We start from the raw sequence: 17,491 nt of genomic DNA, 5'->3' as shown, positions 1-17,491 counted from the left end.
CATATCCTTCCCATACCTTGACTCCTTGAAGACCCTAACTTAGAATCAAGCCCCACTCACCTCCTTTTGGCTTCTAATGTGGCCCCAATCTCAGAGACTCCTGTAATCCCTGTTGAGGTTCTAGTAATCTTCCTTCAAGAAAGTGGGTAGAGGGGCCGGAGAGATAGCATGGAGGTAAGGCGTTTGCCTTTCATGCAGGAGGTCATCGGTTCGAATACTGGCGTCCCATATGGTCCCCTGTGCCTGCCAGGAGCAATTTCTGAGCCTGGAGCCAGGAATAACCCTGGGCACTGCCGAGTGTGACCCAAAAACCACAAAAAAAAAAAAAAAGAAAGTGGGTAGAAGCCAGAGAGACAGTACAGCAGGTAGGGCATTTGCTTTGTACAGGGCCAAGCCCAATTCAAGCTCCAGCATCTCATACAGTCTCCTGAGTACTTCCAAGAATAATTCATGAGTGAAGAGCCAAAGTAAGCTCTGAGCATAGTGCTTACCCCTGAAAAAAAAAGTGGACAAATCCAAGGAACACTTGGCCTTGTTAGAGATCTCCCTGACTCATGGGTCTCAGTATTTCTATTAACAACATAAATTGGGCAAATGAAAGGCTTTTGCTAGCATGTTCTGAGCTGATACTTCAATGAGCAATGACTACAGTTGAATAGGATAGAGAAGTAGAGAGTAGACAGAGGGAAAAAAGGAAACCAGCCAGGAAAAGACAAAACAGAAAGAGAAACTAGAAAACTACCAGGAAACACTTTGGCAAATCACTTCACTTTTTTTTTTTTTTTGGGCCACACCCTGTGATGCTCAGGGGTTACTCCTGGCTATGCGCTCAGAAGTTGCTCCTGGCTTCTTGGGGGACCATATGGGACGCCGGGGGATCGAACCGTGATCCGTCCTAGGCTAGCGCAGGCACCTTACCTCCAGCGCCACCGCCCGGCCCCTCACTTCACTTTTTTTTTTTTTTTTTTAATAGAATAATTGGGATTAGGGGCCGGCGAGGTGGCGCTGCGGTAATGTGTCTGCCTTCCAAGCACTAGCCAAGGAAGGACTGCGGTTCGATCCCCCAGTGTCCCATATGGTCCCCCCAAGCCAGGGGCAATTTCTGATTGCTTAGCCAGGAGTAACCCCTGAGCATCAAACGGGTGTGGCCCAAAAAAACAAAACAAACAAACAAAAAGAATAATTGGGATTAAATCTCAATAAATTTTGAGAACATCATCATAATCTCATCAGGAAGAGAGGGAAAACAATCCAGCCAATTTGAAGGATTTAAATATCAAATTCACATTCTATATTGAAAGTTTGATTCCAAACCAATTCTATCAGGGGATGGATAAATAGTACAGCAGATAGGGCGCTTGCCTTGCACAGGGTTAAATCCTCAGCATCCCATATGGTCCCCCGAGCATCACCAGGAGTAACCCCTGAGCATCTCCAGCTGTGGCTAAAAGTTAAGCAAAATAAAAAAATTCTCATCATCCAAAGCAAAAAAACCAAAAAGGCTGGAGGCTGGAGCAATATTATAGCAGGTAGAGTATTTGCCTTGTATGCAACTGACCCAGATTTGATCCCCAGCCGGCACCCCCTTCCAAATATGGTCCCCTCAGGAGTAAACCCTGAGGACTGCCAGGTGTGGCCCAGAACCCAAAAATTAATTAATTAATTAATTAATTAAGCTTCATGCTTCAACCATGAAAGCAGCTTCTAAGAGGCCAAGGAAGGAAAACATTGGCTGTTACAACTTAAACCTCACAGAGGATACTGGTTCCCCATTCAAAACTGCTCTTTCCTGGGCCGGAGAGATAGCACAGAGGTAAGGCATTTGCCTTGCACTCAGCCAATACAGGACAGATGGGGGTTCGAATCCCCGAATCCCATATGGTCCCCCGAGCCTGCCAGGAGCGACTTCTGAGCACAGAGCCAGGAGTAACCCCCGAGCGTTGCCAAGTGTGACCCAAACACACACACACACACACACACACACACACACACACACACACACAATACTGCTCTTTCCTAACAGAGAACATCAATTCCCTTCAATGTACCTGATTAAATGGCAACATCTCTCAACTTCCTTTGTCAAGTGGATAACCTCATAGCGTCTCCTGGCAAGTTATATGTAAAGTAATTATTAAAAATTGGAGAAATATTATAGGCTAAGCAGACATAGCGAGCAGGCTCTTTTGGTCCTATGCTGTTGATACTTTTCACATTTTTATTCTTCATTTTGTGAATTTCTTCAACTATCTTGTGACTCTCCACTATCTGGGAGCCTCAAGGAGCAGCCCACGAGAATTGGGACATCTATTTAAATTCCAGCTTTCCGGGAGGGCGTTTGCCTTGTACTCGACCAACCTGATATGGACCCGGGCTCGATCCCCAGCATCCCATATAGTCTCCTGAGCCTGCCTGGAGTGTAATCCCTGAGCACTGCTGTGTGTGGCCCCCAAACCAATAAGTAAGTAAATAAATAAATAAATTCCAGCTTTATCACCTGCAAACTCTATGAACTTAGTTCATTTAACTTGAGTCTCACTCGTGTTTGTAGGAAGAGAGATGAAGCAGGACGTGATTTGCTTTACTTGTAATAGTGTTGCCAGAATGAATTAAAATACTATATCATGATCAGCAAGCGGACTTCTGAGAATTATGTTATGGGTGATTGTCCTTCCACTGTAACTTTACCTTGTCCTCTTTCTTTGCATCTTTGTTCTCATAATTAAAAATAAAAAGTTAAGGGCCCGGAGAGATAGCACAGCTGCGTTTGCCTTGCAAGCAGCCACTCCAGGACCAAAGGTGGTTGGTTTGAATCCTGGTGTCCCATATGGTCCCCTGTGCCTGCCAGGAGCTATTTCTGAGCAGACAGCCAGGAGTAACCCCTGAGCAGTGCCGGGTGTGGCCCAAAAACCAAAAACCAAAAAAATAAAATAAAAATAAAAATAAAAATAAAAAAATAAATAAAAAAATAAAAAGTTAAAAAAAAATACTATATCATGAACCCAGGAGCCAATAAAGGCTCCTGTTCAGGTGCATGCTAGGAAAATAATCCCAACCCACATGGGATTCCTGGCATAACAGGACCTCCTGAGAATCACTAGTATGTGGCCTGACAATCCCAAGCATCACCAAGTGGTTCTAGAGATACGCCACAAATACTCAGCATTGAACTGCTGCACTGGTTGGTTGAATATCACTGGGAGTGGCTGCTAGGCACCCTGAGCATCGCTTGGGAACTCTCTGCACAAAAAAAAAAAAAAAAAAAAAAAAAGACTATCTTCTCACACTTGGATGGCAATAAATTACTTTGTAAATTATATCACTTAGAACCAATATTCTGTTCCTTGGCAGGTAGCTTGGCTGTTTATCTGCTTCTTTCCCTTGTTTTTGTTGAGTGGGAAGGCTTTCCTGCCCAGCTAAATCTAAATTACACTAAAAAGACAAACTGTTATTTTTCTACATTGTATTCTTTCAATACAGGAATATCTACCTCTTTCACATGATCCTATTCTATTACCAGATGCAAACAAAGACCCTTTTGTATAGAGTCTGGCCACATGCATATTTCAGGTTAATTTGTATTCACAAACTGCATCACCAATTATCTTCTAAACAAGCCAGAAACTTTAGATACACTGTCCTTTTTATTTAAATTTTTTTCTATTTTATTCACTATTTACATGGTTCTATCAATCTGTAATCCCACATCTTTCCATTCTATCAATTCTTCTTGAATTCTTTGATTTGTCTCTCATTTGCTGTGTTTTCTCATTCTTTTACTCCTATTTTATGCATGTTAGACCAATTAGTCTATTTATTGATTTTATTTTGCTTGTTTTTGTTTGTTTTGTTTTCCACCACATCCAGAGGCACAATACTCAGGTTACTTTTGGCTCTGCACTCAGAAATCATTCCTGGTGGTACTTGGGAGAGTAAATGGGATGCTAGGCATCCAACCCAGGTTGACCACTGCAAAGCAAGCACCCTACTAGTTGTACTATCACTCTGATCCTATGTTTCTAGAATTTTCTTATCTTTGACAAATACCGCTAATATGTCTTCAACATATTTCAGGCAGAGGGATCTAAAAAGGCAGGAGAATATTCCCCAGAAGGCAGCAGTAAATTAGGAGAATTTATCCTTTTATCAAGAGAAGAAAAATAAAAAAAAGTTGTTTTAAAACAATAAATATGGGGCTATAGCAATAGGAGAGCAGTAGAGCATTTGCCTTGCACAAGGCCCACCCAGGATTAACCCAGGTCGATCCTTGGCATCCCATATGGTCCCTCGAGCCTGCCAGTAGTGATTTCTGAGCACTGCTGGTGTGGCCCATCCTCCCCCCCCCCCCCGCAAAAAAAAAAAATACACACACACAATAAAAATGAAGGACAATGAAGCAAAGCAAATTTATATAAGCAAATGTATATCCTTACATGCTTTTTATGATTAATCAGAAACGTGTGAAAGTAGATAAAACATTCACCTAAATAATTTGTGGGGGTTTTTTTCATAAAAGATCAAAATACCACAGAAAGTAGTGTGAAAAGCATAGTTTAAGGTAATTTTATTAGTGATCTCAATAGTTAGACAAACAGTATAATTAGTAGGTAACATTGCAAGTTGGTCATAAAACAACCTTAGTTTCAACATCAGAGGCATAAACAAATATAAATACAAAAAAATGAAAACTATTTGGGATGATGTTGCTGAAAACTGTTCTGGATGTATCACCTCAGTTTTCAAACAATCTGAAATTCATAAAAATTGGGTGTCCAGGGGCCAGAGTGTTGCCTTGCATGCGCCCAACACAGGATGGACCCTGGCTTGAATCCTGGCATCCCATATGGTCCCGTGAGCCTTCCAGGAGCAATTTCTGAGCATAGAGCCAGGAGCAACCCCTGAGCTGTGGCACTCAGGGTGCGACCCCAAAATCAAAAAAGAATGGGTTTCCAAAAATAACAAATGAACCCAAAACAGGAAAATTCAAAATTATTTTGGTTTTGGACCATACTCAGCGGTACTCAGGGCTTATTCCTGACTTTGTACTCAGTTTTACTCCAAGTTGTACTTTGTACTCCTAGTTGTGCTCCAGGGACACTATAGATTGCCAGAGATCAAACCCAGGTTGGCCACTTGCAAGACAAATGCTCAACCTACTGTACTATCACTCTGCCCCCCTGAAATCTCTAATTTTTAAAAACAATTATGAGAATCTTATGTATAGTAATATACTCATACTTTTAATACTTCATTAATAAGGAACTTTTCAGAGAAACACAAATATCAATATTTTCTTTAGAAAAATTAGGCTACCTAAAATAAACCAAAAAAATTATAAGAAAGTTGTCAATATTCCATCTATAAATGATTTCCAGCCTCTGATCATTCACAGGTCCATTACTTCAACTTTTCACCAAGCTATTTCTATATCAACAACACTTTCTAGGAATGAAGAAGAAATGTAAATCTTAGCCACTCATTTTATAAAGCTAACAAACCTACTGACATAATGTCTTGGATGAATCTCAAAAACATTATGCCAAGTGGAATGAGCCAGATAAAAGATACAAATGAGCATCAATGATCCCAGTTTCCTTGAAATTCAAGAGCAAACAAAACAAATGTAGAAAGTGTTGCTGGAGGTGCGGACAGAGGATTTCCTGGAAGGACTCACAGGGAACTTGGGCCAGAGAGATAGTAGAGGGTTTAAGGTGTTTGCCTTGCTTGTGGTCTACTCTGGCATATAGTTTCCCAACCATCACCTCTAGGAGAGACAACTGAGCCCAGAACCAAGAGTAATCTGAGCACTTCTGGGTGTGGTCCAACAAGAAGATTTCCATATCTTGACCTTGACATAGTTCCTAGGACATGCATATTTGTCAGCTGTACATTTAATTTTATGCATTTTATAATATGTAAGAATAAATCTCAATAATGTACTGTCAGAAAAATCCTTATAACCATGTTTTAAAGATAGTCAAGGATGCCAGTCAAGGGTACAGCAGATAGTTCGTTCAGTCCTTGTCTCACATGCATCTGACTGGGGTTTGATCCCTGGCACTCCATATAGTTTCCTGAGCTACTCCAGGAGTGATCCCTGAGTACAGAGCCAGGAGTAACCCTTGAGCACCCACAGGTACAGTCTAAAAAGTAGACACCAAAAATAGCAGACTAAGCACAATGTGCTTTATATGCAAAAATGCTATAGAAAAATACAAACTAGTGGGTCAGAGAGATAGCATGGAGGTAAGATGTTTGCCTTGCATGCAGAAGGACGGTGGCTCATCATCCCATATGATCTCCCAAGTCTGCCAGGAGTGATTTCTGAGCATAGAGCCAGGAGTGACCCCTGAGTGCTGCTGGGTGTGACCCAAAAACAGACAAAAAAATAAATAAATAAAGGAAAAATAAAAACAGAATATGGGGAGGGGACAAAGAGCTAACACAAGGGTTAAGGCACTTGCTTTGCAGGTCGCCACCTTGGTTGGAGTCTCGGCACTATATATGGCCACTGAGCACTTACAAGAGTGATCCCTGGGGCCCGGAGAGATAGCACAGCGGCGTTTGCCTTGCAAGCAGCCAATCCAGGACCAAAGGTGGTTGGTTCGAATCCCGGTATCCCATATGGTCCCCCGTGCCTGCCAGGAGCTATTTCTGAGTAGACAGCCAGGAGTAACCCCTGAGCACCGCCGGGTGTGGCCCAAAAACAAAAACAAAAACAAAAACAAAAAAACAAGAGTGATCCCTGAGTACAGAGCCAGAAGTAGCCCCAATAGAGGGTATTATTCAAACCTCCCCACAAACAAACAGAGAGGCAAAAAAAATACAATTTCAAAAAAGAAAAAAAGGTATACGTCACTCTATAGGAGTCGGAGTGATCATTATAGCAGATAGGGTACTTACTTGCCTTACATGTGGCTAGGCCAGGTTTAATCCCCAGTAACCCATATGGTCCCTGGCTTAGGCCACCAAGAGTGATCCCTGAGTGCAGACCAGGAGTAAGCCCTGAGTACTGTGGGTGGTCTCAAAATCAAACAAAAAAAAAAAAAAGTAAGAGAGATTGTATCTCTTTTATCTTCAACCCCAGGTGAACCAGTCTGAATCAGAGTCACCCATGAAATAATCCAAACCAGGCTGAGGGTGAAACACATGTAATCTGGCAGTCTTCTACCTTGTATGGAGAGCAGTTGCCTGCCAGAACTGATTTTTTTTTTTTTTTTTTTTTTTTTTTTGGTTTTTGGGCCACACCCGGCAGTGCTCAGGGGTTACTCCAGGCTGTCTGCTCAGAAATAGCTCCTGGCATGCACGGGGGACCATATGGGACACCGGGATTCGAACCAACCACCTTTGGTCCTGGATTGGCTGCTCGCAAGGCAAACGCTGCTGTGCTATCTCTCCGGGCCCCAGAACTGATGTTTTTATTGAGTACAGAGACCACCCCAGGATGGGGCAGTAATAACAGATAGCTCAGGCTATCCTGAGCCAGTCCCAATCAGGTTTACAAGTAAAATGATCTCTGTTTTGGGGTAAATACAAGTTGTAAACAAGCATACAAAGGAGCCAGGGATGATCTTTGCCTTAAGTAAAATAAGGTGTGACCTAACAAAAGATATGATTCCTATCTCAAGAAAAAACTGTACAACTAGAGATATATTACTATAATAATTTCAATATCAATTGAATACAGTAATTTCAATACTTTAAATAGATTATTATAATTCCAATAATTAAAATAGCCTAATAATATTGATTAGTCTATAAAATTCACTCATCCATGATTCTGGATTTTGGATAACTTTGGTAAAAATAAAAAGCCAATATCTCAATGTGATACTAATTATTTCAAACCAAAAGTCCAGATGATTCTAAAGAATGAAATTGAAGAGGCCAATTCATTCAAATCAATATCAGAAAAAAGATGACCACTGTTCTCACATTTATTTGCTATTGCTCTGAAATCTCTAAACAATGTAAAAGGCCCAGAAATAGAGATGAATCCGAAATACCAGAGAGAAATATAGACAAGTATCTGTTAATAATAATATTGTCATGCCGCAATGATCTTGTCTTTCTGGAGAATGCAAAAGAGTCCACCGAAAAGTAGTATTTTGACTGATGACAAAATAAATACACAGACACGAGTAAGGCTGTTGATAGAAGCATTGACCTGATGAACATTTGGAAACCTTCTGAAGGTCCAATCACAAGAGACTGGACAAATAGAAGTGCACACGCACCACAGCACACAATGCTGTAGTTCGGAGGAATGCAGTGGCCAGAAAAGCATCAAGTGAAAAAGGAAAAGGAGGGTGACGGTAGTTTAGAATGTTTAAATATAGAAAACCTCCTTCTTTGGAAAAGTACTAAGGTATGAATATGAAAGCTATCAATTTCAGGCCACTGGCTGCCTCTGAGACTAAAGAGAGGCATATACAGGCTTCAACTATGGCTCCACCATCGTAGTTGAAGAAAAATAATGCTCTCCACATGTCTGACCAGGAATATGCCAAAAGGAGTTCCCAGAACCTTCCCTGAGACCATCTTCTCAGTTTTCCAACCCCCTCAGCAGTCAATGTTTAGGGTGCCTCAGGGATTTCTCTCCAGCTTTCCTGAAACACTCCTGCCCGGAACCAAGGCTTGGAAAAAATTGCTGGACTAAGCCACAAGGAGGTCACACACTCCACAGCTCCTAGGCACCACACCTAGGGACAGTAGCTCATTGAGAGGCTTCTGCCAGGGCAAGAAAGATCGCTGTGATGAGAGAGAAAAATGGGGTACCCCTATGTCACTGATGTCTCACTGATTCATATATCCAGATGATTCCATCAGCAGGGATTTGTAGGACTTACGCTTGGTGGGATGTTTAGCAGCATCCCTGACCTCTCCTTACAAGATGCATTTAGTTGGGCTGGAGAGATAGCACAGTGATAGGGCATTTGTCTGGAACGTAGTCAACCTGGGACAGACCCAGGTTCAATTCCTGGCATCCTTTATGGTCCCCTGACCCTGCCAGGAGTGATTTCTGAGTATAGATCCAGGAGTAACCCCTGAGCTCCACCAGGTGTGGCCCAAAAACTAACACAAAAAAAAAATAGTTGCACTCCAGTTGTGACACCTGAAAATATGGCAGACAATGACAAATGTTCCCTGGAGAACAGTATGGCTCCTACTTGAGAACCATAGTGACAGATTAGATAGGTACGATGGATAGATGGAGGGACAGACAACATGAGAGACTGACAAGACAGGAAAATAAGTTAGATAAATACATAGACAAGATAGCTAGTTAAATATATAGATAAGACAGATGATAAATAAGAGAAAGAGACAATGATACACAGACATAAATTAAAGAGATTGTTTTTCAACATAGGGCCAAATTACTAAAATACATGCATTGGGGTTAGAAAGATAATACATCAAGTAGGGCACTTGCTTTGCATGCAGCCAAATCTGGGTTCAATACCCAGCATCCCAAAACTGCCAGGAGTCATCCCTGAGTGTAGAGTCTGGAGAAAGCCCTGAGTACTGCCAGTTGTGGCCCAAAAACAAAACAAAACAAAACAAAAAATTAAAATAGGTGTATTAGTAGTTGAAGAAGTAAATGTAATGTGTTAGTCTGCATGAGTGAAGAGATACCATATTCAAGGGCAGAGAGGCTGTGCTTCAAATTTATTGATTTGGCTCAAAATAACATGTAAGCACAATGGAACAGCAATTAAAACTTGGCTGGAAACTTTCTGAAACTTAACATCCAACTCAAGTCTGAATAGAAAAATAAAAGAGGTTGGGTAGCAAAGAAAAATCCCAAGAATAAAAATAAATAATGGATTTCATCTACTAGATATTAAGTCAGTTGTAAAATTACAATAATTAAAACAGTGCCAGAGAACAGACAGGGCTATGAAAAAATTAAGAGCCGGGAAACAGGCCTTGTCCGCACAAAAATTTAGTATCGATTAAAGTGGCATTTAAATTAATGGGAAATGTTGTGGAATGCTCAATAAATGATGCAGGAACAATTCATTAACAATCTGAGGCTGGAAAAATTTTAGAACCTCGTGCTATACATCAAAATAAACTTCAGAGGAATCAGTTATTATTTTAATTAAGCTATAAAAAGTAGAATAAAATATAGATGAATCTAATAAGAGGAGAAAGACTAAGCAGAAGTAGGAAGAGCAAAAGGAAGGTTTTCAAGGGAAGATGCCTTTGCCCAAGGCTCCCTTCATCCCTGTCACTCTTCTATGGACTCAGAGGTACCACACAATGACCCCTCACAGACTCCACGTCACAGAAGAAAGAATTTAGAACATCTAAAATTCCTTTTCAATCAGTATGAAAAGGACAACATGGCAGTGCCACTTTTAAAATGGACAAAAGGATAATAATCAGGCAATTCACTAGGGATGGAGCAGAAATACTCCCAAAAGGAACTTAATCTCACTGGAAATCCACAGTATGCAAATTAAAATATTGAGGCAGCAAATTGTGCCTATCAGAGTGGTATGATTTTTGTTATTTTTTAAGTGAATCGCCTGCAAGCTGGAAATTTCCACATCCTCTAGAGAAAATATTCATGAGGAATTTGATGATTATTTTTAAAAGCCTGGAGGTTGGAGAAATGAGTACAAAGATTAGGGCACTTGCCTTGCTTATGGCACACCCTGGTTTGGTCCTCAATATATCATGCCCTCCCCGAGCACAGGGGCAGTCTATGAGCACTGCCATGTGTGCCTCAACTCTCCCTATTCCCCCAAAAAAGCCTGCAAAAGGTTGGTGTATATCTATTTTCTTCAACCAAAAGGTTGATCCTCCAGCCCAGAAGAGGGCATGAAAGTCACCAAGGAACTGCTCACTCCCTCCACTGCCTTCCACAAGGTACCAACCTGCGCCTCCAGCATGCTACATCCAAAACCAACTTCCCAATTCCAATCCCCATCCAGTCCTCCCAGCCAGAGCCTAATCAGATGCAAAGGCCATTCATTACTGATGCTCCATCTGCCTTTTTCAAAGAATTCATTTCTACCTGGCATAAATTACTAATCTTTTTTTTATTATTTCTAAATTTTTATAGTGTAAAACTGGGGTGGGGGGAGAGATAGAGGAAATCTCCACTGAGAAGGTTCATTTTATTTCTACTTACTGTTAGAGCAGAGGTTCTCCAAACATTTGTCTTGGTTTGTTTTCATTTAAGAACTACTCCTGGCTCTGCACTCAGGGATTACACCTTGGGCCTCGGGGAACCATATGGGATGCCAGGCATGGAACCCTGGCTCACAGTGTGCAAAACAAGTGCCCTACCTGCTGTGGTATCTTGCTTGAATCAAGATTTTGGATCTGAGTGCTACAAATGGTAGAGTAAAAACTTTTCCATGGGAGCAAGAAGTTCTGTGGGTATCTTGGACCACACATATCTGAGGTCTGACCACATATCCCTGGCCTCCTCACTCTTTGGGGTTTCTTTCTTCTCCTAGATCCCCAACATGCAATCAAGCCAAGTCTTCCTAAAGGAGACTATGGGTCTCCACAACCTAACTCTTAACCAAGGAAGTTTGGACCCTGTGAGTTCTACTTCTTGCCTATCACCCCTCCCTACCCACAATGCACAGGACAGAAGATGGGTTCTTCCTTCCCCATCCACAATGTATTAAGCAGAAGTAAGACAGACCCTTTTCTCCCCACCCATAATGCACCAGCAATAGATCAGCCTCTATCCTCTTCCTTTGGGCTTGTGGACTCTCACTATCTGAGTCACTGTTGGTTCCCATGTTGGATGCCCTTTACCAGGCTCACATCCATCTCAAAGCCCTGGAGATTGAGTGGCTATCAGGCTAAGATTGTCCATTTGGGGGTGGGGGGACCTGCCTTTGCACATGCTTCACCTGGGAGGTTCCTCTGCCTCCTCAATCTGAGATACACACCCACAGTGACCACTGCTTGACTAATGGGGGGACCCCCTTGGTGGTACAGTTCTTGTATCACCTTCTGTATCCTTCTTGGCCCTGCCCATTCTCCATCCTTTCTCAGGAGAACCCTGAAACAAGAACCCTCATTGTGGGGTGGGGGCTGGGACCGAGCAAGTGATGGACCATGTGCCTCATGGCACTGGGGGCCCGAGACTCTTCAAGTGACTGCAGACCCCTTGCACCCCTGTGTGATCCCTATTTGAGAGAGAGAGAGAGAGAGAGAGAGAGAGAGAGAGAGATGGCCATTGCAAGTTTTGTCCTTAGAATCTAAGACACCCCACCCATACATCAGATATACATACTTCTTCTAATTTGTGGTGCCACCATGAGAAAGGGGTAAGGGAAAGTGCACAATCTGCTGTCATTCTGGTTCTGGGATCACTCCCAGAGCTGCTTGGGCAACCATGGGGTTCCGGAATGGAATCCAGGTTTTCCACATGCACAGGTGCCCACATCCCACTCTCATCCCACCCAGACCTCTCCCCTACCCTGAGAATTGGCAGTCAGATATCACAGAACCAATCTGGGAAGTTGGAAGAAAATCTCTTTCCTTTCTTTCCTTTTTTTTTCTTTCTTCTTTCTTTAATCTCTTTTATTTCTTTCTTTTCTCTTTCTCTCTCCTCTCCCCTCTCTTTTCTCTTCTCTCCCCTCTCTCTCTTTTCTCTCTCCCCTCCCTTCTGTCTCTGTTTCTCTGTCTCTCTCACTCTCTGTCTCTTCTCTTTCCCTGAGCATTGAACCCTCTGGTCCTATTGGTCAAGTATCGATGAAAGAGAAAAAAAAAAAAAGAGGAAAAAGAAACCACCACATAGGGCCGGGTAGGTGGCGCTGGAGGTAAGGTGTCTGCCTTGCAAGCGCTAGCCAAGGAAGGACCGAGGTTCGATCCCCCAGCGTCCCATATGGTCCCCCCAAGCCAGGGGCGATTTCTGAGCACATAGCCAGGAGTAACCCCTGAGTGTCAAACGGGTGTGGCCCAAAAACCAAAAAAAAAAAAAAAAAAAAAGAAACCACCACATAAAAGACACCCAGCTCTCACCAGTATGAGCCCAGGACTCTGCCTATGGCAGGATGGCAGGGAGATACTAGGGATGTTGTGACCACAGAGCAGTGACAGCCAAGACCCTCTGGACTCGATGCACAGCTGCCACCCCTGAGCCCCACATAGCCTGCCTCCGTCTCCCCCACTTTGTGATTGGTGGCCAGGAGGGGATAGAACAAATAAGAGGAAACAGAAGCCTCTTCTTGCCAAAGGCCTGAACACCTCCTTCCCTGGGCCACTGAAACCCTCACCTCTCCCAGATCCATCAGTGTGACAACCACACACCAGAGGCACTGGCACCCCCATGGGGTAGGAGAGGGTTAAGCCTCGTGCTGCAAACACCATCCCCCTCCACACTCCTTTCAATTTCTTTCCCGTAATCTAAATGCATTCTGTCACAGTGAGTTTATGTCACCTGAGTGAAAGGCCCAACACAGCGACGTTTTTAAAGATTATTTTTTAGATCACACCTATCACTATCCATTTGAGGGAACGATTGTTTCAATCTGGAAAAAATAAATTCAAAACTGTCCCCATCTAAAGCAAGAAGGTAAAAATAACTTTCCCTATTCTTTCCTTTCCTCCCTTCTTATTTTTTTTTTCAAATGAAGGCTTATTTCAAAGGACAGGTTTTGAAAATCTGTTTTCACCCTTGGCTGGATTGAGCAGTTTGATAAGCTGAGCATCATGCCTTGTCATTGAGGTTAACAAATGAAGGCTCCCCAACTGTGTGACCTCAGGCAATTCACTTAACCTCTCTGAACCTTAATCTCCTCAGTAGTTACACTGAGATAACAATAGTGCCCCATCTTCTAAGAAGAAGATGTCTGGGACCTCCTGGACCACGAGACAGATGTAAGGTGCCTGTTCCACTAACCTATCAATTCCTCCAGGGCAGGGTGCAGGCTCTGGCCCAATTCTACCCACAAGATGTCATCCAGGTCCTGGCTAACAGGATTAATAAATGTTGGATGGGTGGGTCAAGGGGGTGGCATGGTGGGTGACTATCATGACAAAGGGTAGCATGAAGCAGAGAGGGAGGTTCCGTGATGGGACCTGGGAAAGAGTGATCAGAACCCAACAATCCCTTTGCTTTTACTGCACTTCAGTTTTTCAAGATGTAAATCCCCCAGCTATAAATGATCTCAGACCCCAAAAGAACATCAGTGACTACAAAGCTGGAAAGAAATGTTTATGAGGGGCTGGAGAGATAGCATGGAGGTAAGGCATTTGCCTTTCATGCAGAAGGTCCGTGGTTCAAATCCCGGCGTCCCATATGGTCCCCCGTGCCTGCCAGGAGCGATTTCTGAGCATAGAGCCAGGAGTAACCCCCTGAGCACTGCCGGGTGTGACCCAAAAACAAACAAACAAAAACAACAACAAAAAAAAGAAATGTTATGAGGGTTAAAGCAAATTGTGGTCTTTCTGATCTATAGAAGCCAGTTCCTACATATACCTGATGGGATGATGGAAAGAAGAGAGGGGAGGAAGATGGAGATAAGGGAGAGAAGGAGGGAAGGAGGAAGAGGAGAAATAGAGAAATGAGGGGAAGAAAGGAGAAGGAAGAAAAGGGAGGGAGAAAGGAGAAAGAAAGATGGAGGTGGAAGGGAAGAGGGAAGGTGGAGGGAGGTGGAGGAAGGGAGAAGAGAGAGCCGTATAAAACACTGAATATTTTATTCAGGTTCCAGAAAGCATCAGTGAAGAACAAAGGCAAGGAGACAGGAAGTTGCTCACCCAGCACTCACCATGGATAAACTGAATTCATCCATTTCTGGAGTAAAATGATTATTTAATTGTGGGTGAATTCCAGGGTGGGTACTAGCTATGAGAGTGTTATGTGCTGGGCATCGAACTCAGGATCTCATATAGGCAAGGCATGTTTGTGCTCTTGCCATATGTGCCACTGCCCTGGACCAGGCATGATTCAAGGACAGTAGGGGAGTGGAGGTCCACGTGGAGCAGAACAGTGCTCCTCAATGTGGAGGGCAAGGTTGGATCATACCTGATATTATTCAGGGATTATCCCTATGCTCAGGAAGTATAGGCACTGTTGGAGACTGAACCCAGGTTAAGGTACACAAGGCTAGTAGCACCTTACCAACTGCACTATCTCTTTTTCTCCATCAATTTTGTTTAAGATTTAAAAACTTTTTTTTGTTTTGTTTTTTTTTTGTTTTTGGTTCACACCTGGCGGTGCTCAGGGGTTACTCCTGGCTATCTGCTCAGAAATAGCTCCTGGCAGGCACAGGGGACCATATGGGATGCCGGGATTCGAACCAACAACCTTAGGTCCTGGGTTGGCTGCTTGCAAGGCAACTGCCACTGTGCTATCTCTCTGGCCCCAAGATTTAAAAACCTTTTTAAAAAAGAAGTCTTGGGGCTGGAGAGATAGCACAGTGGTAGGGTGTCTGCCTTGCACGCAGCCGATCGAGGACAGACGGTAGTTTGAATCCGGCATCCTATATGGTCCCCTGAGCCTGCCAGGAGCGTTTTCTGAGCATAGAGCCACGAGTAACCCCTGAGCATCCAAAAAATGAAATCTTACTCAACAATGTATTCCAAGCTGTCTTTGCACCCTATTTTTCAGGTGCCATCTAAATGCCTTGCCTGGGATACCCCTTGAAACACCTCCCAACAGCCAATGGGACAGACGTGCTTACCATCCCAGCTGACCTATGTGGTCAACAAAGTCTCTTTTGCAAGGTCACAGGTGAAGCTACAGAGCCCTGATTTAAAAGTGGCTTACCTAGCCTCTCCCCTCGTGTCCTAAACCAACAAAACAAAAAGAAAGTCGCAGCAGCTAGATTCTTCCAGACCCCCACCTGAAGCCAGTCTGGGGAAGGCAGAGGAACAGGTAAGGCTCTTACTTTTGTTCCTGGCCAACTGTGTGTCCTTGGAAAAACTTCCTGTCCTCTCTGGTTTTCTTGTTTACTGAACAGATTTTCATTCCTTCACTTACTACATATTCTATCTACATCAGACAGTTCTCCTAAGAAGGATCCAGAGGGCTTCCAAGTATATTAGCTCAAATAAGTCAAAGCACATACTATTTATTTACCTCAAGGACAATGATTTGATTTAAAATGCATCCTCTTTTGAGTTTCTATGACATTTCCTGGGGAAAAATAATAGTGGTAGCAATCATTTCTCTAAAAAAAATTCAACCTGTGGGGGTGACTTTCATCTTAAAATCTTTCTTATGAAAATTTTTTTTTTTTTTTTTTTTTGGTTTTTGGGCCACACCCGTTTGACGCTCAGGGGTTACTCCTGGCTATGTGCTCAGAAATCGCCCCTGGCTTGGGTGGACCATATGGGACGCCGGGGGATCGAACCGAGGTCCTTCCTTGGCTAGCGCTTGCAAGGCAGACACCTTACCTCCAGCGCCACCTACCCGGCCCCTCTTATGAAAATTTTTGTCATCTTTTGAAATCTTGATCTTTCTTTTGAAAGTGACTTTTGTCCATGTGAAGTAACTTTTCATTTCCAGGGCTGCCTTCATCTACAATTTTACAAATGTGCGGGAACTTAAACCTGTTTTTCGGGCTAAGATGGACAAAAGGCTGAGCCAGGTTTTCTTTGGGACTCCTGTCTCTTTGAAAATCTAAGGAGAAACATTGGCTTCTCTCTCCAGAGAAATGCACTTACTAAACTCTCTATAGCTTTGGGACAAGAATATCTCTGCTTGGAAGCCAGAGTCATAGCACAATAACTAGGCCGGATTTTTTTTTTTTTTTTTTTTTTTTTTTTTTGCATTCTACAGACCCAGGTTTGATCCCCAGCATCTCATGTGGACTCCTGAGCACTGTTTGGAATGACCCTTGAGCTCAAAGACAGGAATAACCCCTGAGCAACAGCGGGTGTGGCCCAAAATGAGAGAGAAAAAGAGAGAGGGGGGGAGAGAGAGACAGAGGAGAGAGAGGAAGAGGAAGAGAAAGGAGAGAAGGGGAGAGAAAGAGAGAGAGAGAGAGAGAGAGTGTGTGTGTGTGTGTGTGAGTGAGAGAGAGAGAGAGAGAGAGAGAGAGAGAGAGAGAGAGAGAGAGAGAAAATATCTCTGAGGTCCCCAGTGGGCTGTTCCTGGTCCAGGCTTCTTCAATCAAAGCCAGAAAATAACCAGAGATTATTTGACCCTGCCCAAGATTTTAAAATAAAGAATCCTCCTGATAAATAAATATCTTAATGAAATACAAGCAATTAAGCTAAAAGTCCTATCAAATGCAGCCTGCCACTTAGTTGCCACTTAATTGAATTTCTTTTTCCATCCCCGATAAACTTTTCCCTGCTAAAAATTCATTCGCTGCAGATCAAGTTTCTTTTAACTCAGAAACCAATGAGAGTCAATCAACTAATTGACACAACAAAGACTTCTATTTTTTTTAAATGGGAGTTTCCCTAATTAAAGTGGGGGTGAAATGTTATAATACTCTGGAGCCTGATATTCATGACTGCCAGTAGTGAACCTAGATGATGGGAGGCAGGGGCCAAAGTC

This window comes from Suncus etruscus, chromosome 9 (assembly GCF_024139225.1).
Source record: "Suncus etruscus isolate mSunEtr1 chromosome 9, mSunEtr1.pri.cur, whole genome shotgun sequence".
NCBI classification, from domain to species: Eukaryota; Metazoa; Chordata; class Mammalia; order Eulipotyphla; family Soricidae; genus Suncus; species Suncus etruscus.
This window is presented reverse-complemented; position numbering follows the sequence as displayed.